This window comes from Lissotriton vulgaris, chromosome 2_1 (assembly GCF_964263255.1).
Source record: "Lissotriton vulgaris chromosome 2_1, aLisVul1.2, whole genome shotgun sequence".
NCBI classification, from domain to species: Eukaryota; Metazoa; Chordata; class Amphibia; order Caudata; family Salamandridae; genus Lissotriton; species Lissotriton vulgaris.
This window is the reverse complement of record NC_141687.1, coordinates 1,058,841,860-1,058,863,031: the sequence shown is the minus strand read 5'-3', so window position 1 is coordinate 1,058,863,031 and position 21,172 is coordinate 1,058,841,860. Positions and strand designations below refer to the sequence as shown.

Below are 21,172 nucleotides of genomic sequence, written 5' to 3'. Positions count from 1 at the left end.
CTAGACTGTAGGCTGTGTGGATGATATAGTTTTGAGGTAATCATGGTAGGGTCTTGCGAATATGGGGGCGGTGAGAGGCACAGTTTTTCCCAGAGTTAGTGATGCTCTGACTTATTTAGAGAGTGTGGGGTAAGGGTGCCCAAATATTTCAAAAGTGTGGTCTCGCTCCACGGGGCCCTCTCAGCATGGGATTTGGCCGGGTGGACTAGAAAGGGTTGAAACCATATATTTTGTTACTGCAGTGTTAATATCTAAACTCCTTACCTTGCAGAAACTATCAAACCTGTCCAGAACGTTTTGCAATCCCATAGGTGAGTTTGAGAGGAGCAGCATGTCATCAGCAAACATCGGGGCAGGAACCCTGATGTTTGCCAGACAGGCTGCGTCAGACTCGCTATGATCCCCGTACGCTACCAGACCGTTTAAAAATAGTGAAAATAAAATGGGTGCGAGGACGCACCCTTGCCCAACTCCCCTATTGACTGGGAATCGATGTATTTCCCCCATCTGCCCACATCTAACTTGGTAGAAATTACTATCATGGAATATTATGATCGGGTTCAATAAGTAGAGCGGAACGCCCATATCAGCTAATATTTGCCATAACGTAGGCCAGGAAATGAGGGTAAATGTTGACCTAAGTTCCACAAACACCACATACAAAGCCTGCCCCTAGCTGTACAATCTTCCAGTACAATTGATAGAGCGCGCAGGTCACCCGACTAACTTTGTTACCAAACATGCACACTTGGGCCAATAAAATATTTTCATTACACTTAAATCAGGTAACCTACACCCTACTATCAGCAATTCGGTTCCTTTCTGTTTATTCCCGTGTACCTGACTTACCAATCCTTGTCTCAGGTACCTAAGATCACAATGGATCGAGGAGCTAGCTGTGGAGGAAGTAGACAACACAAATTCAATATACAACTTCAATGATGTTTGTACTCTTTATAATAACCACAAACGCAAGAAGTTTCAAAAACCTTTATCTAGTTATCGTTTTCTTCAGTTTCCATGAGCCACAGGTTAACATAAATCAAACTATCTATCACTAAGATTAAGAAGATAGTATAACAATGAATTAAAGTAAGAAACATTTAGAATTCGAAAATGAAAGGGAAGGGGAAAATAAAGAACACACTATTCTTAGATCAGCTAAACTGTCACAACTTCACTAAAGGCGGGTAAGGAAAAAGGGAACATACTAGTCAAAGCAGACTTTTGATTATCACTAACAGTCTATAAGAAACGAAACTTTAATTTGATTTGTCCAGATGTTCTCATTCACTAAAGGGAGGGTAAGAATGGAACAAACTATATATGCATGTGATTCATAATTTGACTAAAGGTAGGGAGAGAATGGAACATGCTAATACACCAGTTTGCACGAAAATCTTATTGTAGAGAAAAACAGGGTAAAGGACAATAGGCAATTTGCTTTATTCGGGAAAAGGAAAGAAGTTTAAGAAAGACAATCACCCACTCAAGTTTATATTTACCTAGGACAGAATGAAGACCAACCCTGGCCACGGGTCGGTTGGAAAAAGGCGGGAAAGGACCCTCAAGGACTTAGGCTGCCAGTAGGCGAGCAGGTACAGCTCATGGACAGTCAGGACAGGATAACCTCAGGATTTTGGATCAGGACTGGGCTCACCAAAGGTTACGACCAACACCTGCAGCTTCGGATGCAATGCCTGCGCTACCCCCTCTCTGCAAGGAATCTGCCAATAACCCCGATTGGGTTCTCGAATCTCCTAGCAAAGTGCTTCGCCAGCACTTAAGGTTTCTCAAGCTCCGACTGAGTCTGGGGAAATTACCAACAGAGTGCTCCGCAGCGCTCTGTATCAATCACCTATAGAGTTCGTTGGGTCAGTGACAGGTCAGCTATTCGGACAAGTCTGACAATTTCTCTAGCTAAACCTAGGCAAATTATACTGTTTTCGGGACAATGTACCACCCACAAATGTTGCAAGTGAAAGGTTCCCTAATTTCTGATTGGGCAAGGGAGGAGGTTAGGTCATGGTACCTCCTAATTTTTAGACTTTCTCAGGCTTAATATTCATTTTCGAACCCACCCCTTACATTCCAGTTCCCATGGCAAGAGAGGTTTTAGCAGACAATGGGGTACACTGTAAAACTATACAAATGTAGCACATACAGGCACAAGTCCGCTTCTTCAGCTAGGTCGGAGTGCAGGTTCCTAGCAGCATATTGGCTTCGGCTGCCAGCTGGCTGGGTTCCACTGCTGCATGACTTTCTTTTTCCCCATCACATGACTGGTTCTATTCGGGCTTCAAGATGGAGTAGCAGCGCTTCCCAGGCCCCCCCCCGAAGATGGTACATGAAAAGTAAGCGAAAACAATTTAGAAACACAGAAAAAAAGAATGGCTATACTGCATCCCTTACTTTATAATAACTATAGCATTAGGACTTAAGCAGAACAAACGGCTTTGCCAAAGCAGCAGTGCAAGCACGCAGCATGTGAAAAACAAAGCGGCCATTTTTAGCAATACTGCGCATGAGCAACAAGTTCCCTCCAGAACTGCGAGTGCGTCACATCACGTGGGTATGACCGACGCATGCGCAGACTAGAATCCCGCAAAGCAGCGACCATATTAGAAGCACGCATTATTACTTTTAGTAAACACATAGGCAAGCGTCTCTGGGACACCCCAGTGTAGTGTAAAAGTGCAATATTAGTAAGACAAACATGTTGAATTAACTTATTAATGTTATTTGAGGTTCTTGATACAAGCACGTCGCGTCACATGCGAATGCTTGCTCCATCACAATAACTGGAGGCGGAGGACCTGATCAAGTGTGCTTGTACGCTCTGTAACGATTTACAAAAGGGGGTGGTGATGAACAGAGTGTCTGAGTTAAACAGACCACTCTTACCCAGTCCAAAGATCAGGGCTTGATCCATCACCGTTATTTATCTCACTGCCCCATCCCAGCTCAGAACCTGGCTATATGCAAATCAGTCTGTCCCTGGCCCAGTGCATCATGGGAACAGGGCAGACTAAACTACCAAGCCAATTCTTCACCAGAAAGGAGACAAGCTACCGGGGACCGGTTTCTGGCATTTCAGCCTTCTTCGGCCCGGCTTGCTTGAATCCTGATGGAGCAGTGAGAAAGGGACTCATGTCTGAGTATACCCTGCCACACCTATAGTGGCCAAAAACGATTTACAAAAGGGGGTGGTGATGAACAGAGTGTCTGAGTTAAACAGACCACTCTTACCCAGTCCAAAGATCAGGGCTTGATCCATCACCGTTATTTATCTCACTGCCCCATCCCAGCTCAGAACCTGGCTATATGCAAATCAGTCTGTCCCTGGCCCAGTGCATCATGGGAACAGGGCAGACTAAACTACCAAGCCAATTCTTCACCAGAAAGGAGACAAGCTGTAATGCCAGAAACCGGTCCCCGGGAGCTTGTTTCCTTCCCAGTGTAAGAATTGGCTTTTGTAGTTTGGTTTGCCCTGTTCCCATCATGCACTGGGACAGGAACAGACTAATTTGCATACAGCCAGGTTCTGAAACTGGGATGGTGCAGTGAGCTAAAAAACGGTGTTGGATCTAGCCCTGATCTCTTGACTGGGTGAGAGCTTTCTGCTTAATTCAGAGACTCTGTCCCTCACCACCCCTTGTTGTAAATATTTTTGTCCACCCTAAGCGTGGAAGGGTATTCTCAGATGTGAGACCCTTGCTCATTGCACCATCAAGATTCAAGCAAACCGGGCCGAAGACGGCTGTAATGCCAGAAACCGGTCCCCGGGAGCTTGTTTCCTTCCCAGTGTAAGAATTGGCTTTTGTAGTTTGGTTTGCCCTGTTCCCATCATGCACTGGGACAGGAACAGACTAATTTGCATACAGCCAGGTTCTGAAACTGGGATGGTGCAGTGAGCTAAAAAACGGTGTTGGATCTAGCCCTGATCTCTTGACTGGGTGAGAGCTTTCTGCTTAATTCAGAGACTCTGTCCCTCACCACCCCTTGTTGTAAATATGTACGCTCTGTAAAGCCTACTTGCAGAGAGGTTAGCATATCGGAGGCAGTCATCCAATCTTGCACTCTATTCAAGATGACCCTCTCAAATAACTTTTGGGCACTATCAATTAAGTTTATAGGCCTGTACTTACAGAGAAGATCTCTGGATCCTTATTATATATTAGAAAACCGGAGGAAAACCTTTCAAGAGTACTAAGAGAGGTAGTACTGTTCAGCTAGTTGTCTGGGATACATGTGAACTGGAGCAAAACAGTTATGTTTCTGCTTACTCCCGCTACTGGTCGAGTAGACTCCGAATATCCCATACAGTGGACCACGGAATCGGTGCGCTATTTGGGAATGCGATTACACACGGACTCTGAGGTGGTCCTTCGAGAGAATTATGGGGTAGCGATTTCAAAATTAAAAGACTCTGTAGACAAATGGGTAGAGCTTCCCCTGTCTTTGTTGGGCCGAATAGCATTGCTGAAGATGATAGTCCTTCCTAGATTGCTGTTTCTTTTCAGTAATATTCCAATGGTCTTATCGGGTGCATTCTTTAGACAACTTCATACACTGGTGCTGCGGCTTGTCTGGGCTGGTAAGCAACTTAGGGTCACTTGGGACATCCTTGTTCGCCCCTAAGGCGGCCTTATTGCCCCAGACTTTGAATTATATCACCGAGCGGCTCGGGGCGCGCATGCGTATGGGTGGATGCATGGTCCATTAGATGCGCCACACTTAAAGATTGAGGGGATAGTTGCTGATCCACGGCCACTGCCGGCGCTCCTTGCCCAGCCTAGAGATAGGAGAACGGGCATCTTGGACTCTCTTAACGCTGTAATGCACACCTGGCATCACTTAATGGATGTGCAGGCTTGTTCACTACTGTACGCCCCGGAGGCCCGCTTGGCCTGGTGCCACTGGCTCAGCCCATGTAGAGACAGGGGTGTCCTAGCTGCACTTACCAACTTAAAACTTACTACCATAGGCGACCTTTTCATCAACGGAACGGCCTGCACATGGAATGACGTAGGGGAGGGGGACGCCCGGGATGCCCCGGCTCTATCTCGATTTCAGTTCCACAGAGTACGACAGGCCTTGCGGAAACTGCTGGGGGATGGCATAGCGGAGCCTCCAGTGGTGTCGACATACGACTTTATAGTAACTGCTAAGACACCAGCCAAGCTAATATCTAGTCTCTATCGCATTGCGCAGGCTGAACGGACGACGCACTATGCAAAACCACGCTTGGCGTGGCAGATGGACCTGGACATTGACCTCACAAAAGAGACATGGGGATACTGCTGTACTAGTGTTAAGAGGATATCGCTCAACGGTCGTCACGACTATTACATTTTAAATTTCTAAATAGGGTTTATTATACCATTGAGCGGCTGCACAGATACGGCTTACGTGACAGCCCTGGTTGTGAGAGGAGCAGATCGCAGACAGCAGATTTTCTGCATCTGGCCTGGTCATGCCCGAAAATAGCGGACTTCTGGCTAGCAGTGTACAGAGAGGTAAATGACATCACTGGTCTGTCACTGACTCCTTCTCCACTGTTGGCCATACTGGGATACTCCAAAGACATTGTGCTGGCGTTGCGGAGACTGGTAGATATGGCCTTTTTAATAGCAAAACGCTGCGTCGCGCCTACCTGGATGCGTGGCCCGACCCCGACAATGGCTAGATGGACGAATGACATGTTATATTGCTGTACGCAAACGGGTTAAACAGCGAGCTACTTCCCCCGCGCAATCGACCCAAAAATTATTGGGCACTGTACCTGGAGAGGAGACCTGCGAGAGGGGACAATGACTCGAGTGACGCTCGCTCCATTATAGGAACAGAGGACACACGGGATGACGCACAATCACACAAATACGTAGCCACTTGGCCTATATTTAGTCGCAACTGAGCCCTCAATTCTGACCTGGAGATAGGAGTGTACATTGATCAATATAATGTTGTTGGGAGGCGATGGTAATTTGTATGTGAAATATCAATATGACTTGGAAAGAAGTGGAGCCGATGCCTTGTGACCAATGTGTACCTGCCACGTAGATACTGCATCATTATCTTGAATATGCCATTAATTTTTTGTTTAGTTTCAAATGTATTTTTATTGAATGCGTCAACAAGCATATAACAAGACATCTCTGTCATAAGTTCAGGCGAATAGCATACATATCGGACGGGACAGACAAGCATGTCTTCCCTATCATGAAAGAAAATGCAATAATATGTAATAATGTTTGTCTGTAATATGTTGAAATGTCAATAAACAAATAAAAAAAAAAAAAAGATCTCTGGATCCCTTTTTAAAGATAGGGACAATCTCTGCACCAGCCCAGGTAGAAATGGGAGCCCCTTTCAGTATGGCCTTAAAGAGTGTGGCAAAATAAGCGGTCTAGACAGCAATCTCGTCCAGGTAAACGTCCCCAGGGACCTTATCTAACCTTGGAGATCCATGTTGCATGATTTTATTGACAGCTTGTCTAATTTCCCCTGAGCTAAAGCCTATGTCTTCTTGCTGGCCACTTAGCAAGGGTGCTGAAGTGTTCGGGTGCATCAGCTGGCCTAATTTTCCTCCCTGGTGACCTGCTCAAGATCTTCACTCTGCTCCTCAGGGTAGTATAAATTAAAAAAATGAGCAGCCCATACTGTCATCGCGATGTGATTTTCAGCGAGGATAACCCCTTGATAGGAACCAGTGGAGATAATATTCCAGAAAGTGTGCGAGTCTCCTCTTTTGGCCGCTACCGACAGACCCTCCCGTTTCTCAATTTCCCACTCTCTCTTTGCTGCCCGTATGGCATTTATAGAGGCTGCTCTAGCTGCTTGAATTAATAATCTATCGTTTAATTTAATAGCACCCATTAGTGCCTCTCGGGCCTCATTACACGGTGTATTATACCAAGAGGAAGCACTGCGCCTCCTAGCTAATCGACTAACCTCTACAAACAAGTGATGTCTCAATTTCTGGATCATTCGAATGTGAATTTCACTAAAGTCGGAGAAGACCGCACCATACTCCATAGGTAAGTTTAATAATGGCATTTACTCCCCTATCCAATCAGCAACCACTTTATAGACTTCAGCCACCGATTCCCTGGAGTGCGCTAACGCACTCCATTTGACACTCTGTCTATTGGAGGACAGGGTTAACCTTCTATCGAAGGGCTCATTATAGTTTGGCTGCACTACAGAAATAAAACTCCTCCATTCTAAAGCTAGCACATTGTAATCGCTATACTGATCTGGTAGGACCCCCAGATCTATTTATCTGGGCCATAGTCGGACATAGAGTAGAAAATAGTCAATAAGACGTGTGCTCTGTGGTCTATTGAATGTATGTTTGCCATCTTTCTCCGACCTTGACCTGCCATTTCAGGCTCTTAATCCCTGGTTCAGCACAAGGGAATTGAGTTGTATAGCCAGAGGGGACCATTTTTCATAGGGTAGATAGTTAATGCAGCTATAAGCCATAATTGATCATCCTCATTAGATTGGAGCTTAACGTGAGCATCAAGGTGCTTGAACTGACAGTTTGGCACCCCATAATCTTAAAGGCCTCTGTCGAGAGTTTGCCCAGATAGGCGGACACATGTGGATTACTCCAGACTCATGTTGATGTAGGCCCTCGGCAAATAAATGTAACATGTTGCTGTGCCCGTTGAAGTCAGACTAATACACAACAGATCAGGAGAATCCAACTAGATTTCCTTAATGCTACACATGGTAGTTGTTTTGACCCAAATTGAAATATCCTCCACTGGCCTACTTCTCCCCAATGAAATAGCCTCATAGCTGAATGACCTGAATCCTGAATGATGTTAAGGGCTAATGGACAAGGTTTCTTTGAATAAACAAATGTCATATTTTTCTATGACAGCGCACCACTCAGAGCAAGACAACTTCAACAGTAGCCCTGCTACATTCAAGAAGGCCAATTTGATGGTCGGAATAGAATGAGCCTTATCCGCACGGGTACTCTCGCCATCAGCGATGTTAAGTAGAACTATCCCATCCATGCACACGTTCTCCTTATTAATATCATTGGATAGGACAATCCCTACTACAGTCTGAGACACACTTTCACTATCAACATCACGGATGGGACAAGCTCAACCCAGTCTAGACACCTACTCGTACATTTGGCTGCTTGAGATGGACCAGGCCCTACCTCATCATGTCAATCAATGTCTGCCAGTACATTAATGCGATTATAGGTCGAAATCCCGCTTTTTAAAACATTATGCGATCTCGGGGCTATGGTCTCGATAACCCTGTAGGGCTCCCACATACTTTCCCCAATGGCTCGAATACTAGGCTTAAAAAAGTAGCCCAGGGACAAAAATTATTGCTGTTATCCAGCTGGTTATTGATGTGCCCAAAAAGCAATTGCTGTACTTAATGAGGTGATCTAAAATTAACTATGATATAATCCCCTTACCTTTCCTTGGGTCCCACAACTAGCCAGCCCCTCCTCCTTTTCAGCAAGATGTTACTTGCCACGGCCAGTGGAAAATTTCAATGGTGACCCAACCAGTTCAGAGTCTTATTGAACAAATCAGCCTGGGACTCTCTTTGATCCAGTGTCATTGGGGTTCACCAGAAAGAATTGCCACATAAGGGCACAACGCTGGGGGTAGAATCATGACTGGCTTTATTGAACATTTTGTGGGACCACTCCAGCCATCACCATCCAATTCCGGGGCTTAAGATGGTGGCTTTATCCTCTGTTTGTAAATAACTGTTAGACTTGGAAGTACAGCAATCTCTATTTTGCTTGGGGTTCATAGTATTAGAATCCAGCCTTGGCAAATCAGTCGAGGTCTGGGAATTAAAAACACCAATGGGCCGGGTTGGTACCTTGCTAAATTGCTTCGGTATGCTACATGACCCTCCTTCTCACCTGTGCTTGTAACAGCGGACCTGCTAAGGACCTGGGCCGATGATTCCCACATATGTTTCAAATCCACAATGTGCACTCAATGGCATACAACCAAAGTAGTTTTGGTGATAGTTCCACCTGCAAAAGTGTCATTACTGTATCCAAGCAGCCCTCAATCAAAACCCCTTACTCCCAAAGATTCAAACAAATAATGCAATGGCGGCGGAGTTGCTGTTTCCACTGGCCGCGCCTTGGTAAGTTACTTCGAGTGCTTACCCGATGCAGGTTGGAGCGGGCTATCAGGTGCGTGAGGCGTAGCAGTTAAGTCAGATGGACCTAGACCCTGTGCCGTGAAAAGTGATTATGTACAACCTTGGCGTGCTTATGGGAAGAACAGATTAGGAAGAGGGTACCGGAGAAATGCTTGTAGGATCCGTCCTAGTGGAGGAACAAAGGGAAAGTCTGCATTCTGCTAGGTCAGTTTCATTACTTATCACACCCACTGCTCGCTGGATCAGCCTATCTATTGAAGTGGCTTTAGCTAGTCGCATAGTTTTCTCTTCACCAGTTTAGCTATAATTCTCACAGGCCAAGCGTAAACTAAACAACTTGTAGAAGTGGGCAAGTGAAGGAGCAATGGCTGCGAAAATAAAAACCAAAGAGAGGTAGATCGGCCCAGCCTCCTCCTAGCTCCAGTGGGTGTTGACGGCCCCGCCTTTGGTCTGGGCCTTACCTGGGCACGGCACATGCAGCGGGATAAGGGCATGCACTCTATAGCGCTCCCAGCAGGTGCTGGTAATATCAGCGGGCCGCCTTCTGGGGCCGTGAGCACTCTGGTGCTTGAAGTCCATCTGCCCCTTAACCTGGGATGAGAGTCCTGCGGTGTATCTATAATGACATGGAGTGAGGTGGCCACCCTGCTGCAGCTATTTCCTAGAGAACTGTTATGGGGCTGCACCAAACCAGCCTTTTCTTGCATAAACATTACCGGGTTTTTTTTTACATTGCGCTGTGGGATCCATGATCCTAGTTTTAGAAAGTTCTTATTGATGTGCCATTGTCTCTTAAGTCGGATTTCATTGCAGGGCACACCAAGCAGGGGCTTGCCCTCGCTGTTTACCACCTCTGAGTGGGCGCAGAAGCTGTTTTCATTAAGATCACGTTACTATTTATATGAAACCATTTGCTGGCGGTAGTTTGTGTTTTTCAGCCAAAGGGGATGCTGGATACTTAGCAGACTGTTGGTGCCGTTTTTTTATTATTATTATGATCCTGTTTGCTCTGTCTCCGTTGTGATTAATTTACATTTAAAGCGTCATTGACTGCTCTTTGCCAATGTGGGAAGACAGGCTGTGTTTATTCAAGCATTCTCCACTTCGTTGTGATTTTAGGTCTGGCTTGATAATGCCGCTGTCTTTATTACTATAGTTAACTAATTATTTCAAATATACTAAGAGTGGACATTGACTCCACCCATATGCGTAAATCTCTTATCACCCCAAGCGAATCCTTGTGTATCATTCCACCTTCTAGGAAGTGCCTCCATGGGAATACCCAGAGTATTTTACATCTAAAAAGTACACTTCAGTATCACAGTTTCACTTTCAATTCTTTACCTCTTATATACATTAAAGACAGAAAGTAATCATATGTTCTACTCCCTCCCCACACTGGCAAAACCAATGTGTCTGGCCTTAACATTGTAAACAGTATTTATGCATGTAACACATGCAAACAGGTTTGTGAGTGCCTTTGTTTGCTTGCATTAGCATATTAAATCCAGACCTGCTGATTTTGCCAATACTTATAATTTAATTCATCAAAACATTTCCTTTAGAGCCACAGTCCTATAGAGGGCTGTAAATGCAAGATAAGTGTGTCTCAGTTTTCACACATTAAAATAGATTTCTCTGTAAGGAAACAAAGGTGTCCGGCTGGAGCTTCTAGCTAGTGCTTTAGGCCCCTATATTTTAGCGAATAATCCGCTTTGATTCTTTGGAGGAACACAAAATCTTACATCTCCAAAGTAATGAATGACTCTAACATGAACTGTAATGGTTTTCCTTTTGCACCTTATGTTGTAGGTTGCTTTGCACATTGCACTTCATGTGAGCCTCATTAGCTACTTTAAACATGTCCATAGTTTTGTGCTTTATTGTGAAGCTTATTGAAACATTAAATACAATTCACTCCCCAGCACACGTCAACTTTCAATATGGCTTCCCTATTGTAACCAAACCAAGCGGATAATAATTTTATCACACAGGGTGAATTGTAAACGTTTCGTCTTTTCTTTTTAAAGTTTTATTCTTGTAGGCTTTCACATCGGCTCCCAACAGCCAACACGTGTTTTATCGCGTTTGGGGTGTTGTCCCGCGACTTCATCAAGGCTAGATCATCCAAATAGTCAATATTTGAATTGTGGTGATAATTCCGGACCACAATGGGTTTCTGGTATAAGCGGCGTGTCAAAAGTGTAACCAATTAAATGTATTCGTATCCCTTGAAATGCAGTATCCAGGTCTCTCAGTTTTACGTTTCAACGTCTCACGCCGCTCGCGTCGCCCACCGAGTACGGCAACTCTTGAAAAAGAAAAGACGATACGTTTACAATTCACACTGTGTGATACAATTATCTGTTTGGTTTGGTTACAATAGGGAAACCATATTGAAAGTTGACGTGTGCTGGGGAGTGAATTGTATTTTGTGTGAAGCTGAGGGTTTGATTTGTGGAGTTTGGTGGTTCTCCATACCCTGCAGCACCGTCTGAATAAATCGTCAGATCCTAAACAAGCAGTGTGACTCTACCCAGTGGCGCCATACACCAATACTTAATACCACGTTTCGGAGCATAGATTATGAAACATTGTAGTTTTTTGCTGGCTGCTTTGCACATTGCACTTTACATGATGTTTATTATCTAATTTAAATATGCTTATGGTTTATGCCTTATCATTTATATTTAGATTGATTACGAAATATTGTCGTCTTTGCTTCTATCTTTTTATCCTTGTGTGCGTCCCTCATAATGCGCTATTAGATCACTGTATTAATGTAACATTTTGAGATGGAAAAGATTATTAGTATGCTTTTAATGTTTACCTCATACTGAATAAAGCTGTTTTGATTTGATTTGTATTGGTTATATATTTTGTTTTCAATTGTTCGAGAGATGCAAAGAAAGTGTCATTTGCTGCACCCGGTGTCACTCTAGTGTCACTCTGGTGTGTTGGGCATCAGGAGTTCGTAACTTTTCAACCTTATTCTGTAACTAAGCATTTATATAACGTGAGCATTCCCACTGGGAGCCTATTGAAGAGTAGATGGTGCAATGAAAGTGAGAGGGACTGGGGCATGTTTTTGATGCCCGAAAAGTGCAATGGGGCTTATTTGGGAAGATATGTGTTGCTACTTTAGTCGAAATGGGATCAAACCTCATGGTCTCTTAAGGTGAATTTAATTGTTTTCAGCAGTTGAAGTTTGCACACTGACCAATGATTGAAGCGTGAAGAAGGTAGATGAGAAGCAATACTCAAGATCATCAAATTTCAGAGCCTACAAAGTAACATTCATTCAGCAGTCGTTTGCAGGTTTCGTTGTATGTCTTTATTTAACACAAGTTCTGTGTGCAGCTGTTTCTACATTGAGGCAATGTTCCCAGAAGATGAGGGTCCATAAAGAATCCATAAGCAAGCACACGGCATGGTCAACTCTCACAGTCCTGTATAGTACAGGGAGTTGCATAGAAGGATATGACCGGTGCATGCATTGTTATGTTATGTTAAAAATTGATAACGTGTGAAACTACCCCGAAGGCTGCCCTGCTGCTAATATGGAATGGGGGATTGGGGGTTAGGGAATGCAGGATTAAGAAGGGTGCAGTGAAAGCTAAATGAATATTTACACAGTTTAGAGGTCCGCATTATTTTGCAGAGGTGTGCTTGTTGATGAAGATTTCTTGGTTAGCTCACTAAGCAGCATCGCATCGGTGCGATATTTTGTTGAGGGTGGTAATGCATAAAACCGCTGTCCCTTTGCATCAGTGCCATCAGAAGCAATAACAGAACCCAAGAGCCTTACGTAGGCAGACAGACAGGGGAGACGACATATGGTGTTTATTGCAAATATACGTACTTTTTTTGAAGGGATCTATGGGGCGCGTTGCATATTTCACTTTTGCGTGAATTCTGCAAAATGTTACCCTTAGGGCAAAGACTGTAGTTGAACTTGGTTTGGAAGGAATTTCTACTGCAAAAATGGCTAATTACATAATAATTCTATGAAGATACCTGGAAAATATATATAGTGTGCTGCAAATTTAATAAACCATGATTAAAATTTTCCAGAAATTTCCACACATGAGGCACCTGCAAAAACACTCCGACACAAACGTTACCTGCATTACTAAACTGGCTGAATCAGATTAAACATAATTTACGCTTTTTTTTCCTTTTAGCAACTGAATATTTTATTTAAATAAACATATCCTGCAGTTATCACACATAACATTTCCTTCCATATAAAAAAATTAATAGTGTAGTACAATAGGAGGTTACATGGATCTATCTTTCAGATAAAAGCAGATAAACCGTGACTTTAACAGCATTCTAAAAGGGCGGCTTATGAAACGGAAAAGCTTTCACCAAGTTATTCCTGATGAATATAAAGAGGGCAAGTGAGCGCACAGACTGATTCTAGCCGAGCACAAATCCAAGTAGCCTGTGTTAATCTAATCCCCTCGTTTGGTTTCCTCACTATGGCCTCAGAATGACCTTCTGTCGGGTTGAGTGACAGGAGAGGAGCGGGGTCAAGAGCATGGCACTGGCAGTTTTCTGAGGCTGTCTTGGAACCTTTTACCACTGAAAAATTGGCGTTGCAGAAGCTTACCTCTTTATCAAAGGCAAGCAATGAGGGCCTGTTAAGGCATGGGCACTTCCCCCTCCTCGCCATTTTAAAGTGCCATGTAGGCTTTTCTTCTGTTTTTAAGGTTTACATATGAACTTGTCACACGTCGTGAACATTTGGATTCGGTTCTGTACTTTTGTATATATTTTCTTTATGCCGAAAGACAGCAGGCAAAGCTTGCCCCTAATACTGTAGTATTGTATTGTATTTTATTTACATTTATATAGCGCTTACTACCCCTGAGGAGGAGTCGAAGGGCTTTGTCGGCGAGTAGAACGCTACTCCGGAACCCATAAAGGATTGGTGCTGAGTTAGTATAGTGAAATATGAAAGTAATTTGAGTGGTTAATAGGTTAGTCAGTTATTTGGATTCAAGTGTTACCCCTGATGGGGTGTTAAAGCGCTTTTTTCGGCAAGTAGTGCTGTACTCCGGAACCCATAAAGGATGTAGGGGCATATCATGCCTCAAAAAATCATAACATTGTTACTAGGCTTGCAGGTCTAGTGACTTAAATAATCTAATCGACCTAGTTGGAATGCTCTTGATCCATACACTGTTTTCAAAGGATGTGTTTGTGGGCAAATATTTTTATTCACTGAGCCGCCATTTTCTTCATTATCACATATCCGAGCACCTTCAAATATGGAAAATAAGCATGAATGCTCTACGAAAAAACTATTTTGTTTAACTTAATAGACCAAACGTTTGCTCCTTATATAATTCAAATCTAGCCACATATTGGATTCACATGACCCCTGACTTGCCTCTTAGTTATTTAATAGCATTGACCTCAGGGCGGGGCAGGAATGTTCCTCAATTCATGTTTAAAAACTATCACAGATTTTACATTGAATTGGCCACAAAATTTCCTCCTACTGACGTGCTTTTACTGATAAAATTATATAGTGTACATACAATGTTGGGAAACCAAATTTCTGCAAATATGTGTCATGTGCACATAACCAAGAAAAGTGTTCTGAATTGTTTTGCTCCTATTCAAGTCTTTATTTGCATCACACTTCTTATTTACAAAAAAATGTGCTTTCATAATACTTGATATATTTAGGTCTCGCCTGTCGATGCGCATGCGCATCGAGCAAGCGAGAGTATTGGGACGTATCCACTCTTTATCCACACTGCAAGGAATCATGGCGATTCCTTGCAGTGCCCGTGACTTTTAAGCTCAATGCGCATGCGCATTGAGCTTAAAAGCGCGTGCACGTCCGTCGTGTTTTACCCGCTCCGCCCCCTCCCCTTCCCGCCGTGTCGCATTTCTCCTCCCCCCTCCCCTCTCTTCGCGCCGTGTCGCATTTCTCCTCCCCCCTCCCCTCTCTTCCCTCCGTCTTGTATTTTTTTGCAAATTGCAGGCACAAGTTTATTATTCTGTTGTGCTTGGTGTCATGTCGAAGTGCTTTAATGCGAAAAACGTTAACGTTTATATTTCATGGTTGATTTTTAGCTTCATGTAAATAAACACTTGCTTGTTTTACCCGCTCCGCCCCCTCCCCTTCCCGCCGTGTCGCATTTCTCCTCCCCCCTCCCCTCTCTTCCCTCCATCTTCTTTGTTTATTTTACCTGCTCCGCCCCCTCCCGCCGTGTCGCATTTCTCCTCCCCCCTCCCCTCTCTTCCCTCCTTTTTTTTGAGTGCGCAAAAAGAACCATTGTCGGCTTAAAGTGGACTCCAACCTGTCCATCGCATATCATTGACTTGCTTGGTCATTTACATTTGCTCCATTCTTATTGGTTCACTTGTAGGCTTTACTTCCTCTTGCATTTGTCCCCTCCCCTGGAGCATGGCTGCATTTACTTGCATCCGTCCACAAATCCCTTTTCATGCACCATTTTTGTTACGTAGTCAGAGTGAGCAAGTGTTTTGCAGTGGTCTCCCTCATGTACTGCTCTTCCCCCTCCGTCATGCTCTGTGTTGCTCTCCCGCATGTACTTCTCGTCCCCCTCCACCATGCTCGGTGTTGCTCTCCCGCATGTACTTCTCTTCCCCCTCTGCCATGCGACATGTTGCTCACCCATGTGCTTCTCCCTCACCGGCCTCAGTGATGCGCTGCTTGACCTGGGCTTTGCCTGCTCCCGTTCCTCACCTGCCTCAGTAATGCGCTGCCTGACATGTGCTTCACCCTTATCTGCCTCAGTAATGCGCTGCTGGAACTCCTGTGCCTCACCTCCTCCAGGTTGCTTTCTTGCCAGTAGTATTCCTTGCCTGCTTCATGTTTCGCTCGTCAGTTTGCTTTATTCCACCCCTCACTGCTCGGTCACCCGTTTGCTTTACAACACCCCCCCCCCCCCCGCCCCGCCCCGCCCTACCTACTATGTTCCTTCCGTACCTGCAATTGTGTTGCTTCCACCAGCCCTGCTATGTTGCTTCTGTCCCAGTGGTCTCTCCTGCCAAACCAGTGTTACATTCCCTCACCCACTTAAAAAAATTCACACTTCAACCAATTCAATTCCAATCAGCTCCGCCCCCTCCCCTTCCCGCCGTGTCGCATTTCTCCTCCCCCCTCCCCTCTCTTCCCTCCGTCTTCAGTAGAAATCGTGGCTGTAGAATCAAATAAGCTTTATTGCAAAAAGACTTCCCGTGTCCAAACAATGTTACAATCACTTGAGGTATTGAGGCGGGGATTTGCAAACTGATGCTAACAGCCGAAGAGTCAGTCTTGAAGGATCTGACTGGTACAGGTATTCAGTCTGCACGGCACCCCACCCCCGCATTGTCCAAAGTTGCCAAGTTTTCAGTCTTAAGTGTGACGTTTGCACGTTTTCAGTGTGCTCCTGTGTGATATTTCATTGCCTTATAGTCTGTGTCACTTTCTAATGGCGAGTAAAGCGGTTATGTCCGTGTAGAGAAACGTTGCACAGTAATGGTATAGGAATAGTCTTGAAACAATTGCAAACTCTTTAAACGCTTATGCTGTAACACAAATTACTTTCCTTTACGGACATGATCGCCATGAAACAATAATAATAATAATAATAATAATAATATAGATGTATTTTATTGGTATATCTCCAGTTTGTTTAAACTGTGTGTTATTTTCATAAGCTACATCAGTTCTATTCAGTGATGAAAAATTATCATTCTCAGTATTCATCTGGACATGAAATGCAGCTGTGCAAACTTAAAATAACTCTGTGGGGGTGTGTTCTTGGAGGGGAAGGGGCTCATGCTAAGTATTGCCTGAGAGGCACTTATGCACACATCAAGCCTCTTTACATTCACCCCCAAAATCTTGCTAAACCCTACGATCGTCAGGTTTTTAGGTCTCGCCTCAACCCCTCACCCTCAACCCTTCACTCACCCTCATCCTCACTCACCCTCAACCCCTCACCCTCACTCACCCTCACTCACCCTCACTCACCCTCACTCACCCTCAACTCCTCACCCTCACTCACTCACCCTCAACCCCTCACTCACCCTCACTCTCACTCACCCTCACTCAGCCTCAACTACTCCCCCTCACCCTCACTCACCCAAAACCCCTCACCCTCACTCACCCTCACTCACCCTCACCCACCCTCACCCTCACTCACCTTCAACACCTCACCCTCAACCTCAACCCCTCACTCACCCTCACTCACCCTCACTCACCCTCACCCTCACTCTCACTCACTCAGCCTCAACACCTCACCCTAACTCACCCTCACCCTCACTCACCCTCCACACCTCACTCGCCCTCACCCTCACTCACCCTCAACACCTCACCCTCAACACCTCACCCTCAACGCCTCACCCTCACCCTCACTCACCCTCACCCTCACTCACCCTCACTCACCCTCACTCACCCTCACCCTCACCCTCACTCACCCTCACCCTCACTCACCCTCACCCTCACTCACCCTCACTCTCACTCACCCTCACTCTCACTCACCCTCACTCTCACTCACCCTCACCCTCACTCACCCTCACTCTCACTCACCCTCACTCTCACTCACCCTCACTCTCACTCACCCTCACTCTCACTCACCCTCACTCTCACTCACCCTCACTCTCACTCACCCTCACTCTCACTCACCCTCACTCTCACTCACCCTCAACACCTCACCCTCACTCACCCTCAACACCTCACCCTCACTCACCCTCACGCTCACCCTCACTCACCCTCAACACCTCACCCTCACACAGTGCAATAGGTCTCAGACCATTTCAGTTAGAGCTTTTAGAAATGTTTATGGCTTTTTTTATTTGTAATTCTTTAGCATTGGCTACAGGAAACAAAAATGCTAAACATTTACCAAAAAAACCCATAAACAATTCTAAAAGCACTAACTCTAATGGTGCGAGACCTATTGCATTTCCAATGCTTGTTTTAAATAAGTGTACTATCCACATACAGGCTTACTTTAAATGTTATGTGTTAGAAAAAAACTGACATCTCCAGACAGCTCATTTGACAAAAACTCAATTTTCCAAGCAGCAATTAGTAAAAAGACAAACTGACATTTGACCTCTTCCTTGAACTGACTGCAAATGTATCAAGATAAAAACTATTTTTAATGCCATCTTTATTTCTCATTCACTTGTGAATGAACAGAACACCTGTTCCTTCCCAGCTTACCTTCAGATGCCAGAATGGACAAGTAAGTTCTTAAAATAGCTCGACCATTATAAAATCGGACTTGACATTGCGAGTGTGCATGTAGTTTAGGCCTGCATATTGCTCATGCAGGTATGCCCTCACTTGTGGTAAAGTGCACCCTGCCTTAGGGCTGTGAGGCCTGCTAGAGAGGTGACTTACCTATGCCACAGTCAGTGGTTTGTCAGCATGGCACACCAGGATGTGTGCAATGTCAACTCTTCAGTTTTAGCAGCACAAAAACAAAAAGGCTGGAATGGCAGTGCGTATGTGTTTGGTAGGGGGTCTCTGAGGGTGTCACAATACATGCTGCAGCCCTTAGAGACTCTCTCAGGTCATTTCCAAAAGCAAGTATGCATGTACTTTAAAGAGGCACAGAGGGAGAGACAATGTTTCTTCACACAAGCAGTAATTAACATGCAGCAACAAGTCAAGCCTTGGAGTTATTAGTACTGTAATGATCGCGGTTACAAATGCGTGTTGCTTTAATGAATACTGGTGTGTCACTTCTTTCCAAAGAGTATATGCAAAGCCTTTTGGCGTGAAATATTTGCAGCAAACGGTGTACAAGTTATGTCTCGGGTTCAAATGTACCTTTTGACTGCTTTATCTAAAAGCTGGCATAACTCACTGATGGAAGAACAGTGTGCGAGTTAGTTATTAGTGCAGTCTATGGGTGAAAGCTGTAATGAGGTAAAGATCTGTCATGGATGAGAGGTGAATACCGAGGCATACTGTAAAACTTCAGCACATTCTGAGTCCGGTTCCAAAGCATCTGTGAATACACATAGGTGGAGGGGTTAATGTTTTGGCTTTGAGAATTAGTGAGAAAGGAAGTCCTTCAGCACGCTGAAGTTCCCAACTCAAAAATTGTGCCCTATGATCTGTTCTTCTGTGTACCAAAGCATAGACACCTATTTATCAGTGATTTGGAATGCGCAATTACTGACCATTGGTCTTAGCTTTTGAGTCGCAAATATCAGTCTGTTGTTTTTGATAACCATGTCCTATTCTACTATTTTTGGATAAACCAATACATTCTTTTGTTTTACATTTTGGAGTTCAAATGATAGGGAAGCCCTATTGTTGATGATATATTAAAGTGTGAACAGAATCATGAGTATGTGCATTTTATATATATATATATATATGTTATACAGGGACCCATAATTGTTTTCAGGAGCCTGCCAAATGCTAGGGTCGCAAAGTATTGATTCCACTTCGACCCTCTTGCAAGTTACTTTTTCATCCCTACCTTTTGTTTTCCCTAACTGAATGTTTTCCTACTCATCCTCCTTTGAGCCGTTTTTCTATTAATCCTGTTTTCTCTAGGTCAAAGACTGCTAATGAACAACAACAATAAGTCCTGAATCACAAAAATGAGAGCTTGTGCTGACCAATTTAAACCATGGCCCACATGAATCACTGCACTGAATACCTCTCCTTAGATGTAGAGGTGATAAATGTAGAACATTTTAGGGCTGACGCATGCTTCCAATGTTGACTGAATACATACGGTTTAGTTGGGTGATACTCAAGCTCCTAACTGTAAATCTGGTTAGTGTACTACAAATGTATATACTCGGGCGCTTAAATGTACATCAGAGTAGCGTGCTGCAAAAATATTTGATACTGAAAGTGTTTTATACATTTTGTATGCCGGCATTGCACAAGGGCTGTCTGCAGTGTGGGCTCAGTCATGACTAGTTTCTTAAATTGTTTGACCTACTTATCCAATCCAACGTGTTTGGACGAACGCTCACAAGTGGAAAAGGACTTTTCTTCCCCTTTACATTGATTCAGACAATTGTGCCTATGAAAATCCTTGCCACGCAAGGACCGCTGGAGCATGAGGAACTGTGCAACTCATTGCAGAAATGCCAGAATATTGCAATATGGAAGAAGTCAATGCATTGTAAGTCGAACATTGGGTGCAGGGCATTACATTGTACCAGATATTGTTATGTTTGGTGATATCTGTTCCCAGTTAGCTAGATCCCATTACCTATTGGTAAGTTGTTCTTTACTCTGGTGGGCCATGGAGAAGAGGCAAAAGCGTAATAGACAGTTTTGGTTACTCTGTAGAATTTTAAAATACTACTGTTGTTGAATCAGTAAACTTAGGAACAAAAACGCATGTTTCTAAGATTCCCAGTGAATCATTAAGCAAAGCAATGTAGAATTTGTGTTGTCTACATTGTGTGCTGTTTAAATTTGAACAGGAGACTAGTTTTTTTTGCTCTTGTTACGTAGTCAAGTGTTTGTCAATGGGGATTTGGGGGGGGCAGCCGACCAGCGGGAGGCTTGCCCACCCGGGGAAATTTGGGGCAGCAGGGGGGGAGGGGGGGGGAGGGAAGGTGAGCACTGAGGGCTCCCGTAGTTTGGTAGCGTTGGGCGGTTTTGGGCTGGTTGGGCTCCTTTTTGGTCCACTTGGGCGGTTTTGCTTAAAACCGGACATTTTGTTAGGGAAGGCACCATTTCAGGTGCAGTGACACGCCAGCCGGAGTGGTGACCTAGCTCGTTGTCCCGCCCTCCCTCCCTGTTTACCCGTTAGTGGTGGGGGGTTCAGGGGTTGGCCATCTCGAGTCTGGGAGGTCCAGGGGCTTGAGGGGCTTTCTTGGTCGATGGTGCATCTGAGGTGAGGGTCTGGAGTTGTGTTGTCGCTGGAACAGGTGCTGGGATGGGTGGCGTGTTTTCCTAAGGAAAGGGGGGTAGTCACAGGAGGCCTGGGGCTGTATGGGCAGATGGGGAAGCGGAGGTCAGGAAGGTCAATGAGGTCATTGC

General features: G+C 44.6%; 1 protein-coding gene across 13 annotated transcripts in view; it reads left to right on the top strand.

Annotated features, from left to right (window-relative positions):
- FMNL2 (formin like 2) overlaps positions 1-21,172 on the top strand; it is a 566,092-nt gene that overhangs the window by 277,294 nt on the left and 267,626 nt on the right. The window lies entirely within an intron of this gene.